Source organism: Denticeps clupeoides, unplaced genomic scaffold (genome assembly GCF_900700375.1).
Source record: "Denticeps clupeoides unplaced genomic scaffold, fDenClu1.1, whole genome shotgun sequence".
Lineage (NCBI taxonomy): Eukaryota > Metazoa > Chordata > Actinopteri > Clupeiformes > Denticipitidae > Denticeps > Denticeps clupeoides.
Genome location: NW_021630116.1, coordinates 173,843 through 200,208, shown reverse-complemented (window position 1 = coordinate 200,208; position 26,366 = coordinate 173,843). Strand labels below are relative to the sequence as shown.

General features: G+C 42.5%; 1 long non-coding RNA gene across 1 annotated transcript; it reads left to right on the top strand.

Moving 5' to 3' along the window:
- Positions 1-4,230: 4,230 nt before the first annotated feature.
- On the top strand, positions 4,231-5,547 carry LOC114783784 (uncharacterized). Its single transcript, XR_003748555.1, has 3 exons — positions 4,231-4,349; positions 4,429-4,473; positions 4,551-5,547. It is a non-coding gene; the product is annotated as an uncharacterized LOC114783784 (long non-coding RNA).
- The last annotated feature ends 20,819 nt before the right edge of the window (positions 5,548-26,366 follow it).

Below are 26,366 nucleotides of genomic sequence, written 5' to 3'. Positions count from 1 at the left end.
CCCTCGCTGGTATTGCGTTACGTGTTTATTACAGTAATTCGTGTCGGTGGGTGTAACCGCGTTACTACTGAGATCCACGCCGTGTAATTCCGGTACGTTTAAGCTTTTTGCCGCTAAACTCTCTCTCCCCCCGACTCGCTCTGCGTGTGTGTGTCTGTGTGTGTGTGTGTGTGTGTGTGTGTGTGTTAATGAAGTTGGAGAGAGATGGGCTGTTACGCGTCTCCTGTGACGCGCTTCTCTTGTCCCGGGGTCCTGTACCCCAAACCCATCATCGCGCAGGCGCTGTCCACCGGGACGGTGCTGAAACGGGCAAAAAGACCCGATAAAATAACCAAAAAACATGAATAATTAATACCAACATACAGCCAAAATGTTCTCTGCTCTTCTCTCTCCACATCAATGTCCCATTTCCCCTCTTTTATGGGGTGCAGTAACCCCATTACACACCCGCCTATGAACAAGAAGAGCACAAAGTCCCAGGTTCAAACCCCACTTACCACCATTGTGTCCCTGAGCTAGACACTTAACCCTGAGTGTCTGCGGGGGGGACTGTCCCTGTTACTACTGACTGTAAGACAATCTGGATGCCATAAATGTAACGGGAACAATTGTAGACTACAGTTGTGCAGCTAAATGTATTTCTTTGTAATTACACGTTATTACTCATTATTACACATAATACTGCATGTTTGTAATACCTGGGATATTGGTTAAATAATGTGCAATGCTCCAGTCTTGTTATATTTAGTTACTGGATATTTAAACTTTTTCCCTGGGCACATTTGCACATTTGCACAATTACAGTACGGGAGTCAAATGTATATTGTGTCTTCTGACTTTCAACAACAACAACATTTATTTCTTATATAGCCCAAAATCACATACAGGATGTCTCAATGGGCTTTGACAGGCCCTACAGTTGACACCCCCCACACTTGACCCTTCTGCACACAAGGAAAAACTCCACACAAAAAAACTCTAGGAGAGAGAAAAAAAGAAAGGAAGAAACGTTGGGAAGGAGTGATACAGAGAGGGACCCCCCTTCCAGGGTAGAGTGAGCCTGCAAATGGTGTCAGTGCAGGGCTGGGGATGAGGAGTTAATAGGAGTTAATAGTGGACTTCAGTACAAAGCAGGAGAGGACCTACCAGACCCCTGTCATCAACAGGAGCCCAGTGGAGAGAGTGGACAGCTTCCGTTACCTCGGTGTTAACATCACGCATGACCTGTCATGGTCCTGTCACATCAACACCGTGGTGAAAAAGGCCCGGCAGCGTCTCTACCACCTCAGACGCCTGAGAGACTTCAGACTGCCCTCCAAGGTGCTCAGGAACTTCTACTCCTGCACCATAGAGAGCATCATGATGGGAAACATCTCAACCTGGTTCGGGAACAGCACCATGAAGGACAGGCGAGCCCTACAGAGGGTGGTTCCATCAGCCGAACGAATCATCCGTACCAAGCTCCCTGACCTTCAATCTATCTACAGCAAGTGGTGCCAGGAAGATAGTGAAGGACCTCAGCCACCCCAACAATGGACTGTTCTCTCTACTGCGATCAGGGAAGCGCTTTCACTCCCTGAAGTCCAACACAGAGAGAATGAGGAGGAGCTTCTTCCCACAGGCTGTCCAAGCTCTAAACAACCACAATGCATAGGAGTAGTAATAATTATATACTTTATGTCAAAAATGATTGATGGCATATCTGTATGAGGAAAAAGCGCGTGATTTATGACCATCTACCCTTCTACATTCTCCCCTTCTCCACCGGACACAGTGCGCGTAATTTATGGCCTTCTCCCTTTCAGCCTTCTCCATCGGACCCTGCGCGTAATTTATGACCTCCTTCCATCCTTCCCCCTTCGGACATCTGTTATGTAAGACAAGTATGTTCCCGCGATGACCATTCTTACATAAACACTTAGACAGGTTTTAAAAACAGATGTCTTACCACTCGTTTACAAACTATGGCTGTTGTGGGGTGTTATAAGCCAGCATACCATTACCTCTTTCTCGCAAACACTGAATCAACGTGTGACATACAAATCTCACACACACCTTAGAACGTTCTTTTAAAACAGAAACCTTATTTTTAATGTATGGTTTTACTCAACTACTGTTTCAGTGTTTAACACGTTTAAACACAATACTTACATAGACTTATTTTTAAAAATACAAACGCATACTCTATTCATATACTGACTGAAATATGGTAGAACCCCCATTTTGTATGTAGGAAGTATCATAGCATCTTTCAGGACATACTCTATCGCTCTATCCCATGTGATGCATTACAGATGTCATATACACTTAGACTAACTTTAAAACAGATTTCTTATCACTTATTTACAACTACTGCTATTGCTGATGGCTTATGCCCCATTTCTCCCAATGACATCCCTTTCCCCACGCACATCCCTCCCCGGGTTCATCACACATTCTTCCCCGACACCTAGCAGGGTCTCATATTGACACACACACACACACACACACACACACACACACACACACACACAGACCAGAACAGAAACCTTATTTAAATGATATATGTTTTAAAAACTGTTTCTAGTTAAAGAAAAACTATTTTGGCTTCAAACAATGTTAATTTCATACCCCTACTGTTAAAATAAATGAAACCGTTTTATGATTTCCCTCACACACACACACACACACACACACACACACACACACACACACACACACACACACACACACACACACACACACAGATCCCTAGCACATCCTCCAAATCTTTTTAACACCTAACGCACCATATGTTTTTACAACGTGAGTCATCTGTTTCCACCATTCTCGCAAACGCCGAATCAACGTGTGACCTTTTACAAATATCACACACCCCTTTAGAACTTTCTTTTAAAACAGAAACCTTATTTTTAAGTGTATGGTTTTACTCAACTACTGTTTCAGTGTTTAACACGTTTAAACACAATACTTACACAGACCTATTTTAAAAATACAAACGCATACTCTATTCATATACTGACTGAAATATGGTAGAACCCCCATTTTGTATGTAGGAAGTATCACAGCACCTTCAGGACATACTCTATCGCTCTATCCCATGTGATGCATTACAGATGTCATATACACTTAGACTAGCTTTTAAAACAGATTTCTTATCACTTATTTACAACTACTGCTATTGCTGATGGCTTATGCCCCATTTCTCCCAATGACATCCCTTTCCCCGCGCACATCCCTCCCCGGGTTCATCACACATTCTTCCCCGACACCTAGCAGAGTCTCATATTGACACACACACACACACACACACACACACACACACACACCACACACACACACACAGACCAAAACAGAAACCTTATTTAAATGATATATGTTTTAAAAACTGTTTCTAGTTAAAGAAAAACTATTTTGGCTTCAAACAATGTTAATTTCATACCCCTACTGTTAAAATAAATGAAACCGTTTTATGATTTCCCTCACCCACACACACACACACACACACACACACACACACACACCACACACACACACAGACCCTAGCACATCCTCCAACAAAGCTTTTTAACACCTAACGCAACATATGTTTTTACAACGTGAGTCATCTGGTTTCACCATTCTCGCAAACACCGAATCACGTGGGACTTACAAATCTCGCGTGCGCACACACACACACAGAGGCCTATTTAACAAGAGAGGCCCACGAGGTCTTCATTCAAACGGTTCGACATCGCAAGGATCATCACCGGTTATGGACTCTCAGTAAGTTTTTCATAACACATAAACTATAAGTCTTGTTACAACGTATGTGTGTGTTTTATTTATTTATTTGTTAATAGGTGTAACTTTTCTGTAGAACCACTCGAAGGACCATCAAACCTGGCGTGTTTTGAAACACCGGGGTTCGAAAGTCTATGGACCGAGGGTTTTGGTGCGGGTGATTCTGAACCACAAATTTCATACCAAGGTAATTGTAAAAACCACAGATCCTACTAATAATAATACCACTACATAGTTGTGAGTGTGTGTTTTTGACCGTGTATGCATTCTAATAGCAGAACATTATCCAAATTACAACGTTGTAACCGAGGATGTTGGATGCTCAGCCGACAGTTTAGGTAATATATTTATGACTATCTAATACAGTTTTTATGAAATTTTCATCATATGGTTGTGATTGTAATATCTCTCGTTCTGTACAGCAACCATCAGACAACTAGTGGACACCATTCCTAAGCCACGCGTCGATAATACAGGGGTCGACAAGCCGTCAGGTCGGAAGGCTACACGCAAACGCAAGCACCTAGCTCCCGTGGTGGATCTATGCGTGGAAAAGGCACAAAAACATATGGTGAAAAAGCCGCAAGGTGTGTATTACATATGTTTTAACTTAATTTATTATTATTTTAATAAAATATTGACAATCAGGTTTGATAAAACTATCAGGAAAGAAGACGAAAACAGCTTTCAAGCTCCCGGAAAAGCCAGAAGGTGTGTATTTACATGGTTTTAACGCAATCGTTATTTTAATGAAATATTAATTTTAACATCGTGTGATTTTGTTACAGGTAGAACCCCCGTAAACGTTGATCTCGACTTTGTCACCGATTGGACCAACGCGGATTACAAAGCGTGGGATGCTGTAGATTTTGCCAGATCAGACATCGCTACGCAAACAGAACCAAACCACATCGACCCACAGAGGTACCGGCGGTTTTCTAATCATTCTGAATGCTGTGTATGCCTTAAACAGGTATTAGATAACATTGTTAAGGTGTATGACTTGCAAGAAAAGTTGATTAGTACTGTGGGGATTATAGCCAAAGCTGTAGAACATACATCAGATCTGAAGCGTGTTGATTGGTCATCGTTATCAACGGTTTTGTTGCGTTTAAGTGGCATTTCACGTGTGTAAGGGTTGTTTTAAACCTTGTTGTCAACCATAATGGAGCCGTCTAAACGTCAATGTATTGGTGGTGATGCAGTGGACAATTTTAATAAAACACTACACGACATGTTAAACGTCGAGACATGGGGGGAAATTGAGATGTTTAATAATGTTTTACATCAAATTCAAAATGGTTGTGGTGCTGAATCTGATCCAGTATCCTTAGAAGGATCGTCGATAAGGCATGCTGTGATAGACGGGTATCATGTTACACATAAACCACGGTTCAATGGGGTGGTACTGCGTCGTGATATTAATTTCAGATCCGTTTCGAGCAGCGACATAACATCATATATTTCACACATCCACGATGTATTCAAAGACATCGTAAAATTCTCACACACACTGGCCGGACAGAGCGGTGTTTTCGACGTCGCACTGAGTGGCGATACCCTGGTTTCAGATGTTAATGCGATCCTTTCACCCGCGAATAACCATTCGTATGAAATTCTGATGGACGCCATCGAAAAAATAATCCAAAGCAATAAAAAAATCATGTGCGATGAGACACTACACCTGACTGTTTCAATCGCTAGAGGTCGTGATGGGGGCGCACGGCGTAAATTGCGTGATTTGGCTCATGATCAGATAATAAGCAAGAACAGGATGAATCTATTCTGCCCCGTTAATGTTACAAACCAATTGTGCTTCGCGATATGCATGGCAAATTTTGTAAACCCTGAGAAACCAACAGCTTATTTAGAAAAATTGGCTGCCACATTTCAGACACGGTGTGGACTACCTATTCACCATAAAGTCGGCTTTAATGATGTTCCAAAATTTGAGAGCTTATTGGACATCAAGATTGTGATCTTTTACAGATCAGACGTAGGGGTGTTGCAGAAATTTCAAACTAGCACTGTACCGCATACAAAAACAGCCTTTTTATACATACACGACAGCCATTACTACGGAATATTAAACCTCAAGGCGTTCATGGGGGTGCCGTATGTCTGTGAATTCTGCTATGCCGGTTACACTTCGTTCCGAGAGCATGGTTGCAAATACAGGTGTGATGTTTGTAACGACCCCGGATGCCCTTCAAGGGTCACAGGTTCGAGATATTGCTCGTCTTGTGGGAGGTTTTGCAAGTCTGATTATTGTTTTGACAAACATAAACAGCCGCGTCCTATGAAGAGCGATCCTGGCGTGGTGGCGTCAAATTGTGATCTTACAAAATTTTGTAAGAATTGTAACAGGCGTTACCACGTTAGTGTTAAAAAACCCAAACCACACACGTGTCCGACACCACACTGTGTTCATTGTCGTGAAGAACTGATTCCAGACGCTAAGCATGAATGCTTCATACAACCCATTAGATTGAAGGAGACAAACAACCGCTACATTTTTTTTGATTTTGAAACACGTTTCGAGAACGGCAAACATCATGCAAATTTTGTTTGCGCAATTACATTTACAGGTGTGGAGTTCACGGCTGAGGGTGACGGGTGTGTGCGTGAATTTGTGAATTGGCTCCGTCGACCGAGGTTCAACGGTTTCACATTTTTAGCACACAACGCTGCAGGGTTTGATAATTTCATACTTTTGGAATATTACTCCAAAAACGGGATCAAACTAGATGTGACAATGACTGGATGCCGTCTGATATTCATGTATGATGCATGTTTTAAACAGCGTTTTATCGACAGCTATTCTTTTCTACCGATGAGTCTGGCAAAAACAACAGCTGCGTTAAATCTCACCACCACAGAAAAGGGTTATTTCCCACACAAGTTTAACACACGCTCAAACAGCCATTACATAGGCCCATACCCGGATAAGACCTTTTATGGATATGACAACATGTCCAATGCTGGCAGACGTGAATTTGATGACTGGTACAACGAATCAGCGTGCGGTGTTTTTGATTTTCAGAAGGAACTCCGTTTCTACGGTCGAAAACGACGTCGTGCTGTTAAGAGAGGCGTGTCTGAAATACCGTGACGAGTTCATAGAATGCACGGGTCTAGACCCTTTTGGTCAAACCACGTTGGCATCGTGCTGCATGGCTGTGTACAAAACACACTACCTACCGCGTGATACACTCGCTCTTACACATAACAACGCGTACACAAGCCAAAACAAGGCATTTTCAGACATTAGCATCGAATGGCTGGAATATGTCAAAACAACCAGGCATGTGTACATCCAACACGCTCTGACAGAGGGTGAGGTTGTGGTTGGGAAATACTGTCTTGACGGCTATTATGAAAAAAATGGTCGTAAATACGGTTTAGAATTTAATGGGTGTATGCATCACGGACATGATTGTAAATACACACCCACCCAGACTCATCCTTTGTCAAGGCTCCCGTACAGTGTTTTAAGAAGGCAATTTGATGATAAGATTGAAACCCTCACCAAGGTGTACGGCTTAAAAGTCGAAGTTATGTGGGAGTGCCAGTGGCGTCGTTTAAAACAGGTCGAACCATCAGTCATAGAGTTCATGTCGACATATGCACACCCCAGTCGTCTAAAGCCGAGAGACAGCCTCTTTGGCGGTCGAACGAATGCGTACAAACTCTATCACAAAACATCGGACGGTGAAAAAATTCGTTACTTTGATTTCACCAGTCTCTACCCGTTTTGTCAATCATCAAAGGAATATCCGATCGGCCACCCACAGATCATTTTGAAAGACTTTGATAGTCTCGAAAATTACTATGGGTTGGTTAAAGCAACGGTGTACCCGCCACGTGGTCTCTTACACCCTGTGTTGCCATACCGATGCGGCGGCAAACTAATGTTCCCGCTTTGTAGAACATGTTGTCATCTTGAGAATCAAGCGTCACCATGTACTCATACTGACGGCGAGAGATCTCTTTCGGGTTGTTGGGTCAGCATTGAATTGATGAAAGCTGTACAGATGGGCTATGTTTTGGCAGAGATTCATGAAGTGTGGCATTTTGAACAAAGATCAGAAACGTTGTTTGCAGATTATGTGAAAACGTTTCTACAATACAAGCAGGAAGCCAGTGGGTACCCGCCGGGGGTTGTGACGGATGTTGAAAAGCATGCATACATTGAAGATTATTTTCAAAAACAGGGTATCCGTCTGAATCCTGAAAAAATCTGTTCAAACCCTGCAAGGAGAAATATTAACAAACTCCTATTGAACTCACTTTGGGGCCGATTTTCAATGCGGGAAAACCTTCCATACACAGAGTTGTTGAAAGATCCTGACGACTTTTCGCGATACATTTTTGGGGGCGGTCGTGAAATCACACATTTTGCATTTGTCTCGGACGAAGTGGCATTGGTTCAGTGGCGTTATGCAGACGGTTATGGCGCTCAAATGCGTGACATTAATGTGTTTCTTGGAGCGTTTACAACGGCTCATGCACGCCTAGAATTATATTCTGTGATGGAGAAATTGGGTGATCGGCTGCTGTACAGCGACACAGACAGTCTAATCTTTGTCTCAAAAGATGGTGACTGGGAGCCACCCCTAGGTCCATATCTGGGCGATCTTACTGACGAGGTAGGCCCCGGGGATTACATTACAGAATTTTGTTCAGGCGGTCCGAAAACATATGGTTACATCACCGCTAACGGTAAGACATCCATGAAGGCCAAGGGTATCACTCTCAATGCTGAAAATTCAAAAGCTGTAAATCTACGCTCTCTGGTTGATTTGGTTAACAGCTATGTAATAGATGGAGACCGGTCGCAACATGTTTTAACACGCACAAACACAATTACCAGGAATAAAAGACACCTCACATTACATAACAAATCAGATGTCAAAAGGTTCAAAGTTGTGTACAACAAACGAGTCCTGCTCCCAGACTTTACGACGCTCCCCTATGGGTATTGACACAAGATGACTTTGAGAGATGTCACAGGTAAATATGTAAATAAAACATTTTTTTTTTTTTTTTTTTTTTTTTTTTTATGTCTGTAACATCTGTATATATGTGCAGTTTTCTATTATTTGTATCTGTGTGATTTTCAACATGTTTGTAACATATTGTATATATGGATGTTTGCATTATTTGCATATGTGTGATTTTTTCAATATGTCTGTGACATTTGTATATTTATATTTGTATTTTTATGCTATTATATGCATGTGTGTTATTTTCTACAATAAAAATTTATGTGTATCATCTCAGGATTCGATCTCAGATTGCAACATCCGTTCTCGTGTATAGTAAGCGGACCATCAAACTCTGGAAAGACGTTTTTTGTGAAAGCGTTAATAGCCGATGCCGACCGCTTAATATCTACAACGATTGAAAACATTGTCTACATTTACGACTGCTGGCAACCTCTTTATGACGAGTTGTTAAAAATTAGGAATATTAATTTTATACAAGGTATTCCTGACACACTATCGGACGACCAACTCTTGCCGCCGACCAAACCATCGCTATTAATTATCGATGACTTAATGGATGTTGCGAGTGGCAATAAGCAGGTTGAAAAAGTGTTTACACAATACGTGCATCATAGAAATCTCAGCGCTATCTACATGGTTCAGAATTTGTTTTTTCAGGGGAAATCCAGCAGAACAATCAGTTTAAACACAAATTACCTAATACTTTTCAAAAACCCAAGAGACAATACACAGATTGCTGTATTAGCGAGACAGATGTATCCGGGTAATACCAAATTCTTCCTTGAATGTTTTAAAAACGCTACTGAAAAACCCTTTGGCTACCTCATGATTGATTATAAATCTAGAACACCTGACACACTTCGTCTCAGAACGGATCTGCTTTCAGAGTATCCGGTGGTCTATGTTCAGAAAAAAAGAGTTTAGACGCTGATATGTCTAATCGTCTTTATAGAAATCTGCCACTTCTAAAACTCTTACTTAAGGCTAAGCCGATACAGAGACGTCTCATTTTACAAGAATCTTCGAATGAGTTGATTCTAACCTTATGCGAAGTGGCTTTGAATGTGCTCAGCGGTACAATACCATTGACAAAGTCACAATATAAAAAGTTGGAAAAAAAGAAAAAAGCTATAAAATTCATAGCCGATAAAAAAATTGGTGTGTTAAGAAAGAAATATGTGATCAATCAAGAGGGCGGGTTCCTTTTACCTCTGTTAAGCGTCGCAGTTCCCTTTATAAGCAGTTTAATAGCGTCAAGACAGGGGGGCTAATGGAACACGCTGAAAGGATGTATTTGGTACCCCAGCGACAGCTGGACAGGTTAAAATACGATGGTGCACCTATACCTCTGAGACAACGCGCGGAAAATGATTTGGATGCATCGATAAAAAGTGTTTTGGACAGAACTGATTTGGGGGATTATGAAAAAGCCAAATTATACTCGACACTCTTGCAGAGGTATATATCGGTGGTTAAGCAGGGTGATCATGAGACTAAATCGATAACGCTTAACCTACCACAGGCATCTGAAAATGTACAGACATCACCCACAGAAGCAGCGACCGTTGATGACGACGCTACGGTTAAAGAGGTTTTACAAAATGTACCGCAGAGAAGTAAAAGGAATGTCCGGTATATATTAGAAAAAATGATGAAATCACAGGGGGTTGCTGCATGGGGTAAAGATGGCGAATTTGTTTTCAACGGTACGATCATTCCAGGATCTCACATTTTCGATTTGGTTAAGAACGTTACCACGTCTCAATCTATGAATCCTCATAGGAGACCCGAGGGGTGGCGTGAATTCCTGAGTGCTATAGCAATGTTGAACATACCTCTTTCTACGGTTCCAAACAGACGTGTTAAAGATGAGGTCAATTCATTTAAAAACATTAACAAGACTTTTACCACCCGTGATGATGATGGTGATTCAGAACCACCCGTGTTTTCATCGCCACGTTTAGATACAAGCGCATGGTTACATTTTTAAAAAGTGTATACAGTCTTGTTTAAAACGTGTTTGAACATGCGATGACAATAAACAAACTTGATGATACATATATTTGTTTTTCGACTCATTTATTTAGAATAAGATTTTTTCATAAACACCTCACCAGATTGTATACATTGAGAGTTTTTAAACATATCACAATTATAGACATGCGGGTGTAGTTTTTTCACAAATAGCGAGACCTTTTTATCATTTTTAGTCAAGTCGTTGGAATATTTAGATAAAACATCTTCATAGCTCAAACCCTTTGACATGTGGTAGAGAAAGAATACACAGTGTTCGCCGCACGTAACCGATGATAAATCCTGAACCTGTTTATTTGAAAATTGTACATCGTAACATGTAGTTTTTAGAAATTTATAAACGGTTGACGGAAACATCTTGCTGTCTGGCCTGTTTCCAAAACTGTCAAAAAAACAACCGATGCGGTCTTCAGTTATGTACACAGCTAACCAGTGTTCACCCGGTTGGTCCGAACTGTGTGTGTTAATTATCACAGATGCTGGTAATGTTGCCACAGGTCTTTTGGGTAATTGGTCGGACGGCAGTACGCCTAAAAAACACGTGTTTGTGGAGATTTTGTCCATAATATTTAATAGTTGTACGGTGTTCATTAATTCAGTAGTGGTCCACAAGAATCTGCCTGCGATTGGACACTTCAATCATGCTATCAAATATAGCGTAAACTATTAAATTGATAGTGTTTCGAAGCGGTTGTCTAAAACGCATTTCCAATCTGATGTTCCCTGATCTAATTAACGACATGTGTTGGCTGCATTCTTCGTCCGGCGTGAGGTTAAAAGCGTAGAGTGTGTAACCGTTCAAGAAATCCTCTCTGTCGATAGACAATGCCCGATTTTTTAGATGTCTGCCGGTTGATAACGCCAACTGATAAAACTCTCTTATAGCAGAACCTTCTATGTACTGTGGTTGAAACGGCTTGGCAGGGAATTGCTGTCCGTCCACATACACTGCTAGGAATTCTAAATCATAATGTTTGAATGCAAAAGGGTTTTTAGCATAAGATCCTGAAAATGCGTCATTATCAACCATCCCAATCACAATGGCTTTTGGTAGTGTCCCCAAAAACAGGTTTTCCTGATTAGCGACGCGTGTTCCGGCGGGCACTGAGAAATTTTTTAAGTATACCCTGTCGATTGGATATTTAGCCGTTGCTGTGAGTAATGCCTGCGCGTGTCCCAACCTGACAGCTGGTGACACTGAAACCTTTTTAACAAACATGGACGCTGCCAGTATGTTTATTTTATAACCCAAATTGTCACTGCGCATTAAGCAAAATTCATCTTTAGCACGTGTTAATCGAATTTTTATATCAACGCCGTTCAACATGAGTTTTTCTTGAAAAAAGATATCGCTGTGTATGGGAGATAATAATTCAACAACGCTACTAGCATTAGTGAATGCGGCCCTCTTGTTCAACCCCCGGTTTGCTCCAGCCGGATCCGCAGTATCCATATGACCCGCAGTATCCTTGTAAAATAGGCCCGCTGAGAAAAGCGTTTCTAACGCATGACGGTCATAATTTATCAAACATTCAAGAATACTTCTGTACGGGTAAGTATTTGAACTCTGTGAGATCAGCCGATCCCCCAGGGATACGTCGACCTGTGAAAATATTGTAGCTCCGGGGTAATTAACCAAGCCGACTGGTGCCCCCTCATCTATATCGGATCCATCCGGTTTAGTGATCTTGAGTCTTGTGTATAAAAGTGTATTGTTTAAATCAATATAGTCTTCACCGTTTCCAGCTATGAAAAACTCCAGGGGTGCCGAGTCAGTCAGTGCCGAGATAGGCGGCACTTCGATGTATGTACTTTTTTCTATAGACAACTGCGTCATGGGGACTGTAAACAAATCCAACTCTGACTTTACGCATTCATCGGACATCCCGTGTATTAACGCCATGACTAAAAGATGTTTTTTAAATTTCTTTTAGTCCGATACTCATGCATGCGTTGTTTACCCCTCGAGTTTCTTTTAGACACTGAGTTTTGTTTCTTCTTTACTTTGCTTTTCTTGCCATGTGTGATTCGTTTTACACCCGGTGGTTTGTGTTCATGTCGCCTGTTCATTACCATCATACCTGAACCATCTTGTCCAACATCATTTTGTCTAGGTCTCATGACATTCGTTACTACATCGGTAACAATGTTCTTTGCCGCCGATTTTAGATGGGGTTTTGCTATAGCGAAACCTTTTTTCAATAGCGGTAGTGCCATTCGGAAAAGACCTCGGAAAATACCGCCAAGCCCTGCGCCGTACATGGAAGGGGCGCCATAAAAACCTGGAATCCCACCCCCAGCTTGGTTTTGATAATACGTCACATAACGATGAGGGTCTATCGTGTACGGATTAAAAGCCTTCATAGTTTCTCAAATTCTTTGAGATTGCTTCGTGGGTCTGAAGTGTAGTTTTGTAACCACCTTGCCGTACTTAAATGGTATGACACAATTCTGATCTGATTTCACTTCTACAGCTATATCGCTGATGTGTGATTTCGAAACACGTACGTAGTGCGCTCTGTCATACTTGACTGTGACAAACTCTTTGTTTTTCCCGGTTATATGTACACATCGTAGAAGGGGTACAAAATAGTCACCCACCGCCTGATATTCTATAAAGTCTGTATAGACAAAAAGGCTATATTCGCCACCATACAGGTCGGCCGGATATGATGCATATGCTCGACTCAACGGATCCACAGTAATGCTTGCGTCAAAAAATTCGTTATTCTTAAATCCTAAAATAATCCTAAGCTTGCCTGATATCGCTATGGTGACAGGTTTGTTCGAATAGACATAAACCTTATTAATAAGGTCATCATAACCAAATGTAACGCCGTGTACCCTGGTATAGCCGCTTATCTCTTTGACTATGTCTGTAATGCTTGTGTAATAACCTACGCGTATTGTAACATCCAATCTCTCCCCTGTTATATTATTAGTCAAAAAGATGATTTTGTCATCCTCTCCAAAAGTCGGCCATGATCGCGGGTACTGGAATTCAATCAGCGCTACTTCCCAATCGCCCTTTAAAATAATAGGTTTCGCGAGTTTGGTCCTATACTTTGATATGGTATTATCAGGATATACGCTCTGTGAGGCATTACACGGCAGGGTTACATAAAAGCCTTCGTCCCCCATGGCGTTGTTTTATCGTGAATGAAAGACTGATTCTGGAACAAACTATTTAAACATCTACTACGTCTTTTTCATCAACCCAAGAGTTAAATTTTTCAGGCCACCCCAACCACTTCACAAAGACCATGCGTCTTTTCCCCATGTTCTTCCTTTCCAAAATTTTCTCAACTTTAAACGGTTTATTACTGATTAGTTTGATCTTTTGCAATTCTTCTTCATAAAAGGTACCGTCTATTATATCGCCGTCATAATCTACCAATTTGTAGACCGGTGGATTACGCGGGATACATGCTGATATAGTAAAGAATTCATCTGTGAAGTTTTGTTCATATCCTTTTGTGAATGCACCTCTTGCTTTAGAAATTCTTACAACGTCGCCTGTTTTGTAATTGAACGTAACATTTTTCTGCTTCGCATCGTTCACACCGTACAATGACTGAAACACTCGTGCTTCATTTGTAGAGCAGACCTGTGCAGGTTTCATTTTAATGCTACGATGGTAGCTCGCATTGTATGATTTTATTAAATCAGGAAGTACGTCTATATACCTTTTAGAATTGACCGATGTCAGATATCGCCACATTCTACCCTTAATAGTCCTGTTAAAACGTTCGATAACGCTTGCCTTTAATTCGCTACCTGTGGCAAAATGGGTGATGCTGTGTTTTCTCATTAGATTTTGAAATCCTTTGTTGAAAAACTCCTTTCCTCGATCGGTCTGTAATTTTTGAGGTACTCGTCCTTCCTTTAGAATAGTTTCAAATGCTCTAGTCACCTCAGCTCCGGTCTTGTTTTTTAAAATACGACCCCACGCATGTTTACTAAAAACATCTATACACGTTAACATGAATTTATAACCATCGTTTTCCTTTGAATACATAGACATGTCAACAAGATCTGCTTGGAATTGTTTGTCTATACCATACACCACGACTCTATTCCGCTTGTATTTTAAACGCGCTGGTTTGTGTAACGTGTATGCATCCTCCCCTGATAACCAGTCAGAAACCGTCTTATTAGACAACCTGACCCCTGTATTTTTAAACACGGCATCTTTTAACCTTGTTTTACCACCGAAGGAGCCCTCGCTGTCTGGCGTATAGTAGTATTTTTTTAAAAGGTCAGTCATGATGGTTGCTTCGTGAAATAATGACACATTCTATTTTGGCCACACATTATTTATTTTCAAATTATGCGTTGTCGATGTAATGTAAAAATTTCACACATACGTCTAAATCACTCTCAATAAGGTATAAACATTCATCATGACATTTTCAGATTTAACAAATCTTTTGACAGACTGAAACCCATGTTTACAGAACAGTCTTCTCACCCCAGCTCTTTAGCGCTTCATAAATTACATCAGCACTTTGTGAGTCAGCAAGTCTCTCAGTCATCTGATCCAGCCTCTGGAAAAAGAAAGGTTCATCTTCTAATTCGTAGGCCAGCGCCCCCACAGCACCGTTGATTTTCTGAGGATGTACGTAGAGGCCGCACGCTGTTAGAACGTTTGTGATGAGGTGGTGCGTCTCAGGCTGGAAAAGTCTCTGCTTTATCTTGTCCATGTTGGTAATGTAGAAATATCCCTCCGGCTCATAGAGACACGGGTGTTGGGTCTGACTCGGATGGTCCACCATGCATCCATAACAGGTTTCCCGCAGCAGTCGTACGATAATGTTTTGAAGGATTCTGCACACGCAAAACTTTATGGTTTTAAAAGCTTTTAGTGTGGAACTAGTCAATTCGTCGCCATCCCATGGGTTTGAGACATCGCCCACATGTGTCGCAGCCGGTGGTGGCTTCTCATCAGAGGTTTGCAACGACGGGGTGTCTACCAATGGTCCAGGCATGTATGTCAAATTCTGCAACCCCAGACTGTCACCCAGTTTGTCGATCCAACAACAGTCTTCAACAGCATCAGCAGCACCATTCAGTCTAACAGCCATGACTTGACAGAACCTGTGATCACCCAGATTGTGTTAGGGGTCTGAGGTCCTGTTCTGCTTTTTAATGGTTAGCCGGTGTGGGGGGTGGTTCAGGGTGTGACGTGGCATTGTCACACTCCGCCTCCCCATGAAAAAGACACACCCTGATTTCGTTGTATCCGGCCAAAATCTCGCTCCATTTAAACAATCTGTCAATCTTCTTGAAGACGTTGTGGAGTATGGCCGCATCACACCACGGGTACATCACTTTCACATCCTTTGGCGATCCATACACACGGCGTTCACAGTCAGGCACCACACGACTGACATTCTTACCACTACACACGTAAATGTAAGACTCTGATTTCTGCTCTTGACATCCACCACACATGTAGTAGTGGTTTTGATCCGTAGCACCGGTCCACGATATGTAGAAAGGCCCTGTATTTACATCTTCAATCTTTTTCCACCCGTTATTCTTGAACAAACACCAGTCTTCAGCATAAAACGACACACACAATTGGTCGTCCGGTGTATACTCCTGGTCCGTGTCCACCGAGTACAATCTCACATGACGCTCCTTCTTGTCAAAAATATAACCGCCGACACGTCCATCGGATAACATCCATTCGTATTCTTCACAGCCACCAGGGTTCTGAAGAAAACTCACCAAGGATCGTGGCCTTCTCCTTTTTGGCGCAAATGGTGTATCACAAACTATCCTGTTTGTAACAGGCGTAGGCGTAATACGTCTCTTCATAGCTGCACCAAGTGGGCTCCCCATTGTAACAGAATCTGTTGTACTCTGTTCAGAGACATCCTACGCCTCTTTTATTACCCTATGCAACCGTGGTAAACACACACACACACACAACACATTAGCCATATGTATGGGTTGGGTTAGAGAAGGGTCAGGGAGAAGGGAAGGAGGTCATAAATTACGCGCAGGGTCCGGTGGAGAAGGCAGAAAAGGGAGAAGGCCATAAATTACGCGCACTGTGTCCGGTGGAGAAGGGGAGAATGTAGAAGGGTAGATGGTCATAAATCACGCGCTTTTTCCTCATACAGATATGCCATCAATCATTTTTGACATAAAGTATATAATTATTACTACTCATAGGCCTCCAGCACTTTCACTTTCATCTCCAATCACTCCGGACTCTTTTGCACAAAATCACTTTGCACAAAATCACTCTGCGCTTTTTTACTTTACTGCTCTTTTTTTTTTTTAATGGCTCTTTTTCTCTTTTCTTTAAACATTCTCTTTAAACATTCTTTAAACATTTAACTAATTTGCACACCCTCACCCTACCAGTTACACATATTTTATGTTAAAGACGTAAAAGTGTAATATTTGGTTATGTTTGCAATATTTGCATATTGGTTTTCATTGTTTACTTGCGACATTTGCAATACTGTGGTCTGTGGTAGTCGCAAAAAGCATTTCACTGCATATCATACCGTGTATGACTATGTGTGTGACAAATACAATTTGAATTTGAATTTGAATAATAATAAGAACTACAGTTGTAGGGTTGGAAAAGTCCAGAATGTAGTCCAGTGTCATGGTCTAGATTACGTGTCCATAATGATGTTACTGGTCCATTTGAAGATCCCTATATCTGTAGTTGTAACGGTGGTGGTGGCTGTGGTGACCCTCTGGTTTGTGTCATGTTTTGTCCTTGTAAAGCAGTTGTCAGGAACCAGGATTTATTTGCTGGTCTCTTCACTGGGGTCTGCCAGTAGTCTGGACGCTTGATTCCGTGTCTCGGAGAAAAACAAACAGAAGCAGCGGCAGACGGTTGCACTGTACGACCGATACTGAAATATGTGGTTATAGTGGTATATTGGTGCTACAGTGGCCCGGTACCCTAACTAGGACAGCCTAACTAGGGTGAATTTAACTTTGTCTGTGTCTAACAGGGGGACTCTGTGATAAACTGGACTTTATAATTGACACTGCGTCAAGTGAAATGAGGGTCTAGAATTTTAACAAAAAGCCAGAGAAATCAGATAGGTTTTCAGATTGGATTTAAACACTGAGACTGTGTCTGAGTCCCGGACACCATCCTGTTTCTGAGGGGCTCCTGGCTTCTCCCTCTCTTCCTCTATCCTTTCTTTTATTTTACTACCAATATTTACATGTAACCTCAACAGTAATCTACTGGTGTTAATAAATTAGAACGTGTTCGTTCTTGTAGCCTCTTTCATGCCAGGTAACATCAGAACAGTGAGTTTCTTGCCTTTATTTCTTTACAGTACCATTGATGTTGGTGTGATGTTAACTTTCATGTGAGTGATCGGCGCGCGATGGCTGAGACCCCGGTTTATTCTGGGATCCTTCGTTCTCCTCTGAGCTTCTTTCAAAAGCCGATAAAATATTAAACACACACACGCACTCACACACACATCCTCGGTGCTCACTTTCACTTATTCTCGATGCACACGAGGAAAAAAACAAACGTACGGATCACGTGAAGCAGCGGGTGAAATACTCCACCATCTAAATGTAAATGTTCAGGGGAATTTACCACCGGGGTCGGAGCAGTTACGTCAGCCAGGATTTATTGCGCTTTATATAGTACGCGTGTGTTAGAGAGAGAGAGAGAGAGAGAGAGAGAGAGAGCGTCTGCTGTTTTAAATGAAAATTGGGGAGCATCTGCTCTCCACCAATTTACGCGCAATTCACTGTAAAACACAAAACAAAAGACAGAAGCCGAGGTTTGATCCGCTGCAATGACCCCTAACATGAGCGGCAGAACGATGGAGAAAAAAAATCTCAGCTGATATGTCCCCAACCGAACTGGCTTATACACAATTCTTTTTACATTTTCAGGGGTGCAGGTTCTCCCAACTCAGTCGTTCCGCTTGCTCCCCTAATACTATATCCCTGATGTGACATCTCTGTGCAAATTGGTGTCAAAAGTCATTTTCTGTCCTTCATACAAAACAGATTTTGTCCACAAAAAAGGCAAGTGATGACGTTCGTTTTTTTTTTTTTTTTTTGGTAGACAAAATGCAACAATATGTGGGTTGATTTCGTCATTACGTAATTTATTTGGTGGCTGTAGTGGCCAAGCAAGTAGGGAAGTGGACTTGTAATCAAAGAGTTGCCTCTGACGTCCCCTTGATGAAGGTACCATCCCCACTGTGTGCTGTGGTTAAAAGAGGACACATTTCACCGTGTCACAGTGTGCTGTGCTGCAGTGTTTCACAATGACAATCAGGGGCAGTGGTGGCCTAGCGGTTAAAGAAGCGGCCCCGTAATCAGAAGGTTGCCGGTTTGAGTCCCGATCCGCCAAGGTGCCAATGAGCAAAGCACCGTCCCCACACACTGCTCCCCGGGCGCCTGTCATGGCTGCCCACTGCTCACTCAGGGTGATGGTTAAATGCAGAGGACAAATTTCACTCTGTGCACCGTGTGCTGTGCTGCTGTGTATCACTGTGACAATCACTTCACTCTCTAATTTTCTACAGGGAGTGCAGAATTATTAGGCAAGTTGTATTTTTGAGGAATAATTTTATTATTGAACAACAACCATGTTCTCAATGAACCCAAAAAACTCATTAATATCAAAGCTGAATGTTTTTGGAAGTAGTTTTTAGTTTGTTTTTATTTTTAGCTATTTTAGGGGGATATCTGTGTGTGCAGGTGACTATTACTGTGCATAATTATTAGGCAACTTAACAAAAAAACAAATATATACCCATTCAATTATTTATTTTTACCAGTGAAACCAATATAACATCTCCACATTCACAAATATACATTTCTGACATTCAAAAACAAAACAAAAAGTGTTTTGATCTGTTCACCATCAACATTGCGTGCAGCAGTAACCACAGCCTCCCAGACACTGTTCAGAGAGGTGAACTGTTTTACCTCCTTGTAAATCTCACATTTGATGATGGACCACAGGTTCTCAATGGGGTTCAGATCAGGTGAACAAGGAGGCCATGTCATTAGTTTTTCTTCTTTTATACCCTTTCTTGCCAGCCACGCTGTGGAGTACTTGGACGCGTGTGATGGAGCATTGTCCTGCATGAAAATCATGTTTTTCTTGAAGGATGCAGACCACTGCTTGAAGAAGGTGTCTTCCAGAAACTGGCAGTAGGACTGGGAGTTGAGCTTGACTCCATCCTCAACCCGAAAAGGCCCCACAAGCTCATCTTTGATGATACCAGCCCAAACCAGTACTCCACCTCCTTGCTGGCGTCTGAGTCGGACTGGAGCTCTCTGCCCTTTACCAATCCAGCCACGGGCCCATCCATCTGGCCCATCAAGACTCACTCTCATTTCATCAGTCCATAAAACCTTAGAAAAATCAGTCTTGAGATATTTCTTGGCCCAGTCTTGACGTTTCAGCTTGTGTGTCTTGTTCAGTGGTGGTCGTCTTTCAGCCTTTATTACCTTGGCCATGTCTCTGTGTATTGCACACCTTGTGCTTTTGGGCACTCCAGTGATGTTGCAGCTCTGAAATATGGCCAAACTGGTGGCAAGTGGCATCTTGGCAGCTACACGCTTGACTTTTCTCAGTAAAAGTAAAGTAAAGTGAAGTGATTGTCACACGTGATACACAGCACACGGTGCACACAGTGAAATTTGTCCTCTGCATTTAACCCATCACCCTGAGTGAGCAGTGGGCAGCCATGACAGGCGCCCGGGGAGCAGTGTGTAGGGACGGTGCTTTGCTCGGTGGCACCTCAGTGGCACCTTTGCGGCTCGGGATTCGAACCGGCAACCTTCTGATTACGGGGCCGCTTCCTTAACCGCTAGGCCACCACTGCCCCAGTTCATGGGCAGTTATTTTGCGCCTTGGTTTTTCCACACGCTTCTTGCGACCCTGTTGACTATTTTGAATGAAACGCTTGATTGTTCGATGATCACGCTTCAGAAGCTTTGCAATTTTAAGAGTGCTGAATCCCTCTGCAAGATATCTCACTATTTTTGATTTTTTTTTGAGCCTGTCAAGTCCTTCTTTTGACCCATTTTGCCAAAGGAAATGAAGTTGCCTAATAATTATGCACACCTGATATAGGGTGTTGATGTCATTAGACCACACCCCTTCTCATTACAGAGATGCACATCACCTAATATGCTTAATTGGTAGTTGGCTTTCGAGCCTATACAGCTTGGAGTAAGACAACATGCATGAAGAGGATGATGTGGACAAAATACTCATTTGCCTAATAATTATGCACTCCCTGTATCTCTTCACTTTCACTTGAATGTATTTTTTTACTCGTAAGCTGCCACGTGTTAATAAGCACTTTTTAAAAATAGATCCTGTATTTTGGGTTGAATGTAGATTTGTTTTCTGTCTTGTGTTACGTCCTGGTCTAGGGAGGGAAACGTCACAACCGTTGGAACGAAGTGATTTTTTAATAAAACAAAACAATACAAGTCACACAGTCAGGCAACGAAAAGCCCCGGGTAGACTAAATGTAACAGGGCATCTGTCCTGCGTATTTTCCCTCTCTCCTTCTTTTCTGTCTCCTCCACGTCGCAGCACGCCGTCTTTAACGGCATCACTCCGATGGGAGCGCGAATCAGCGTCAGGTCTGGGAGGAGTTCCGTAAATTACAGGCTCCTCCTACAAAAAGGAAAAACACCAACAAGACAGAACATACAAACCACACATCACATGATCACGGGACGTAACACTTGTAATAAAGGGATGTTGGAAATCCAATTCTCTTTCTCGCTGTCATACAACACACACACACAGACACACACAGACAGACGTGCTGCAGTTGAGCCCTTTACGACTGCACGCCGAGTCAACTTTCGGATCAGATTGGTCTGACGGTGGTAATTTAGGCCACTGCTTTCCTGTGTGTGTGCATTCAAGCTCATTTTTGCTCCTGAACTTTTTTTTTTGATTGCTCACGAATTGCAAAACAAGCAGAAACGCTTGACACTAATGGTCTGTAATCACATCCGGACGAGCGCCTTATGAAAGATAAAAGCCCCACGGTGCGCCGGCTCCGTCCTGCTGCTTTCAGCAGGGACTGTGACGCCACCTCCTCCTTCCCCCGACTGTCCCATCACCATCCCACACGACACGCGCAGCAGTAGATGTTCAGAGGAATCATCATGAAACGTGGAATGTTCCGTTTCCCTCTCCACTTTAAACAGGCAGCCAGAGAAGCGCCCCCCCCCCTTTTTCCTGTGGGTTTCTGGGATTTCAGACTTAATATTTAAAGAGGCTTTCCATCCACTCTCAGCGTCACGAGTTTATTACCTGCAAGCGACGTGGAGCTCAGAGCTTCAGCTGGAGTCAGCAGCAGATTTCGCACATCCCAGAACAATGGGGACCCCGACAACCCACTATGGGACAGTGGTAATAATATAATAAAGTGAAGTGATTGTCACATGTGATACACAGCAGCACAGCACACGGTGCACACAGTGAAATTTGTCCTCTGCATTTAACCCATCACCCTGAGTGAGCAGTGGGCAGCCATGACCGGCGCCCGGGGAGCAGTGTGTGGGGACGGCGCTTTGCTCAGTGGCACCTCAGTGGCACCTTGGCGGATCGGGATTCGAGGTGCAACTGAGCAAAGCACCGTCCCCCACACACTGTTCCCCGGGCGCCTGTCATGGCTGCCCACTGCTCACCAAGGGTGATGGTTAAATGCAGAGGACACGTTTCATTGTGTCACTGTGTGCTGTGCTGCAGTGTTTCACAATGACAATCACTCCACAACTTACTCCTCCTGTCCCCCAGAACCTGAGCTCCCACAGAACATGGTGTACAGGGAGTGCAGAATTATTAGGCAAATGAGTATTTTGTCCACATCATCCTCTTCATGCATGTTGTCTTACTCCAAGCTGTATAGGCTCGAAAGCCTACTACCAATTAAACACATTAGGTGATGTGCATCTCTGTAATGAGAAGGGATGTGGTCTATATCAGGTGTGCATAATTATTAGGCAACTTCCTTTCCTTTGGCAAAATGGGACAAAATAAGGACTTGACAGGCTCAGAAAAGTCAAAAATAGTGAGATATCTTGCAGAGGGATGCAGCACTCTTAAAATTGCAAAGCTTCTGAAGCGTGATCATCGAACAATCAAGCGTTTAATTCAAAATAGTCAACAGGGTCGCAAGAAGCGTGTGGAAAAACCAAGGCACAAAATAACTGCCCATGAACTGAGAAAAGTCAAGTGTGCAGCTGCCAAGATGCCACTTGCCACCAGTTTGGCCATATTTCAGAGCTGCAACATCACTGGAGTGGCCAAAAGCACAAGCACAAGGTGAGACATGGCCAAGGTAAGAAAGGCTGAAAACGACCACCACTGAACAAGACACACAAGCTGAAACGTCAAGACTGATTTTTCTAAGGTTTTATGGACTAATGAGAGTAAGTCTTGATGGGCCAGATAGATGGGCCCGTGGCTGGATTGGTAAAGGGCAGAGAGCTCCAGTCCGACTCAGACGCCAGCAAGGTGGAGGTGGAGTACTGGTTTGGGCTGGTATCATCAAAGATGAGCTTGTGGGGCCTTTTCGGGTTGAGGATGGAGTCAAGCTCAACTCCCAGTCCTACTGCCAGTTTCTGGAAGACACCTTCTTCAAGCAGTGGTCTGCATCCTTCAAGAAAAACATGATTTTCATGCAGGACAATGCTCCATCACACGCGTCCAAGTACTCCACAGCGTGGCTGGCAGGAAAGGGTATAAAAGAAGAAAAACTAATGACATGGCCTCCTTGTTCACCTGATCTGAACCCCATTGAGAACCTGTGGTCCATCATCAAATGTGAGATTTACAAGGAGGGAAAACAGTACACCTCTCTGAACAGTGTCTGGGTGGCTGTGGTTGCTGCTGCACGCAATGTTGATGGTGAACAGATCAAAACACTGACAGAATCCATGGATGGCAGGCTTTTGACTGTCCTTGCAAAGAAAGGTGGCTATATTGGTCGCTGATTTGTTTTTGAATGTCAGAAATGTATATTTGTGAATGTGGAGATGTTATATTGCTTTCACTGGTAAAAATAAATAATTGAAATGGGTATACATTTGTTTTTTTGTTAAGTTGCCTAATAATTATGCACAGTAATATTCACCTTCACACACAGATATCCCCCTAAAATAGCTAAAACTAAAAACTACTTCCAAAAACATTCAGCTTTGATATTAATGAGATTTTTGGGTTCATTGAGAACATGGTTGTTCAATAATAAAATTATTCCTCAAAAATACAACTTGCCTAATAATTCTGCACTCCCTGTAAACTGGGCGGGGCATCTGATGCTCAGGTACTTCACTGAAGGTTCATGTAACATCAGGGCTGTCTGGAACCTGGAACCAGGTGATAGAGGTGGGGGGAAAAGACCTGGCACACACACACACACACACACACACACACACACACAAACGTTGTTCTATTTTCGCTTTTATGCGATTTATTCTGGAAGAAAACCAGAAACACTGAGCCTGCTGGGATTTGCGATAAGCATGTGTGTGTGTGTGTAAGACAGGAAGAATGAATGCGGTATAATAATGTAAACCAATGTGTGTGTGGAACAGAGAAATTATGCTGCCGATGTGTGTGTGTGTGTGTGCCTGTGCGTAATAAACACAATGAGAGCACAGACGAGTGTGTGACAGAGATTCAAGTTGCTCGCACATTGCATTGCAGCCCTCAGGTCGGGGGGGTTAGAGGTTACAGCGCGAGTGTTCAGCTTCGTGCTGGTGGGACCGGTGGGTTTTGTAGTTTCCCTGCACCAGCGCATTTAATTACAGCAGCGCGGCTGAGCGTAAAATGTAGATCGATGGCCCTCCTTTTTCTGCACAGCACCGTGGATGCATGTGTTGACCTGTAGTGAGTGTGTGTTTGTGTGTGTGTGTGTGTGGGTTGGTCTACCAGCCAATGGCAGGTGAACTGAAATAATTTACAGGCCACAATACTTTTGAACCACCAAATCTGATGCCATTAAAAAACTGACCCATGCAAAGGCTAATTAGTTATGATAATCACTACAAACTCCCGTTTTTTAATTCGATATTCGATATTTCGATATTTATCTCCATGTTTACCCCAAATGCTTGCTTCTATTCCACCATGGCTCTTATCTTTCACACTGTGTACCTCGATGTCTGAAGCATGAAAGCATCAAAATATGGAATAAACAAAATAAGCACATTTCTGCAAGTGTGAAAAACCTCAGTCGTGAAAATGCACAGGAAGTCAGCACATAAGGATGTCAAATAGATATTTAAAACAATGGGACAAAATGCACAATTTTTTATGAAGCCTCTGCAGCTGTGTGCAGAGTTCCATTCCAATCACAGGACGAATAAACGGTTCTTGCAACCTGCCAGCAGCACAGAACATAATTTATTCTGTTTGCCAAATCAGTTTTCTTGAACACATTTTTATCATCTGTGACACAGTAGTGGGCTTCATTACGTTTATAATGTAACAATAGTTTGAACCTGCGATTTTGTGAAAGGTTAAAACCACACTAAACATTTACATTTTTACATTTACGGCATTTATCAGACGCCCTTATTCAGAGCACCTTACAATCAGTAGTTACAGAGACAGTCCCCATGGAGACACTCAGGGTTAAGGGTCTTGCTTAGGGACACAATGGTAGTAAGTGGGATTTGAACCTGGGACTTTGTGTTCATTTGGTGAGTGTTTTACACCTACTATCAACCTAATACTCTCAATAAGTTCTTAATACAGTCAAACCCAGACATAAACCATGTAGACATTGACATGTAGACATTTGACAGTGCTCAGAGGTGTTTAGCACTTGTTGGTCCAGCTCACCCCAAACCATCTGGATTGGGTTCAGGTCCGGTGACTGTGGAGGCCAGGTCTCCACTTTTTGTTAAGTACATAACTCCACATGTGTTCATTCATAGTTTTGGTTCCTTCAGTGAGAATCTACCAACGTAGATGGTCATGAAAATAAAGAAAACATGTTGAATGAGAAGGTGTCCAAACCTTTGGCCTGTACTGTATATTGGTGAGTCCATCGCCACCTCCAGATTTTACTGGAAAACTCCTAAATCTGCTGCCATTGAAGGTACTTACATTTACATTTACATTTAAATTTACGGCATTTGGCAGACGCCCGTATCCAGAGCGACTTACAACGTGCATTCAAATTACCATCGATGAAGAGATCAATTCCGGTTCACTAGGACCCCAACTATGAATACAATCTTTTTATTCACTCTGTTGTAGATTCTGTACACAAATTCGACAACAAGAAAGTTACAATTTAATCTAAATATTCTTTAAAGAGGAAGGTCTTGAGCTGTCGTTTGAAGGTGATCATTGACTGAGCTGTTCTGACCTCAAGGGGGAAGTTCATTCCACCACCGAGGGTCCAAGACAGAGAAGAGTCTAGATGAGTGTCTTCCTTTTACCTTTAGGTAGTTAGTGATTAAGAAGAAATGCAGGACTTTATCTGTTGGGTTTATGTAGGTCAAAGAAAAGTTTCGCTTTTGGACAACCGGCTTACATGTCAGATTACA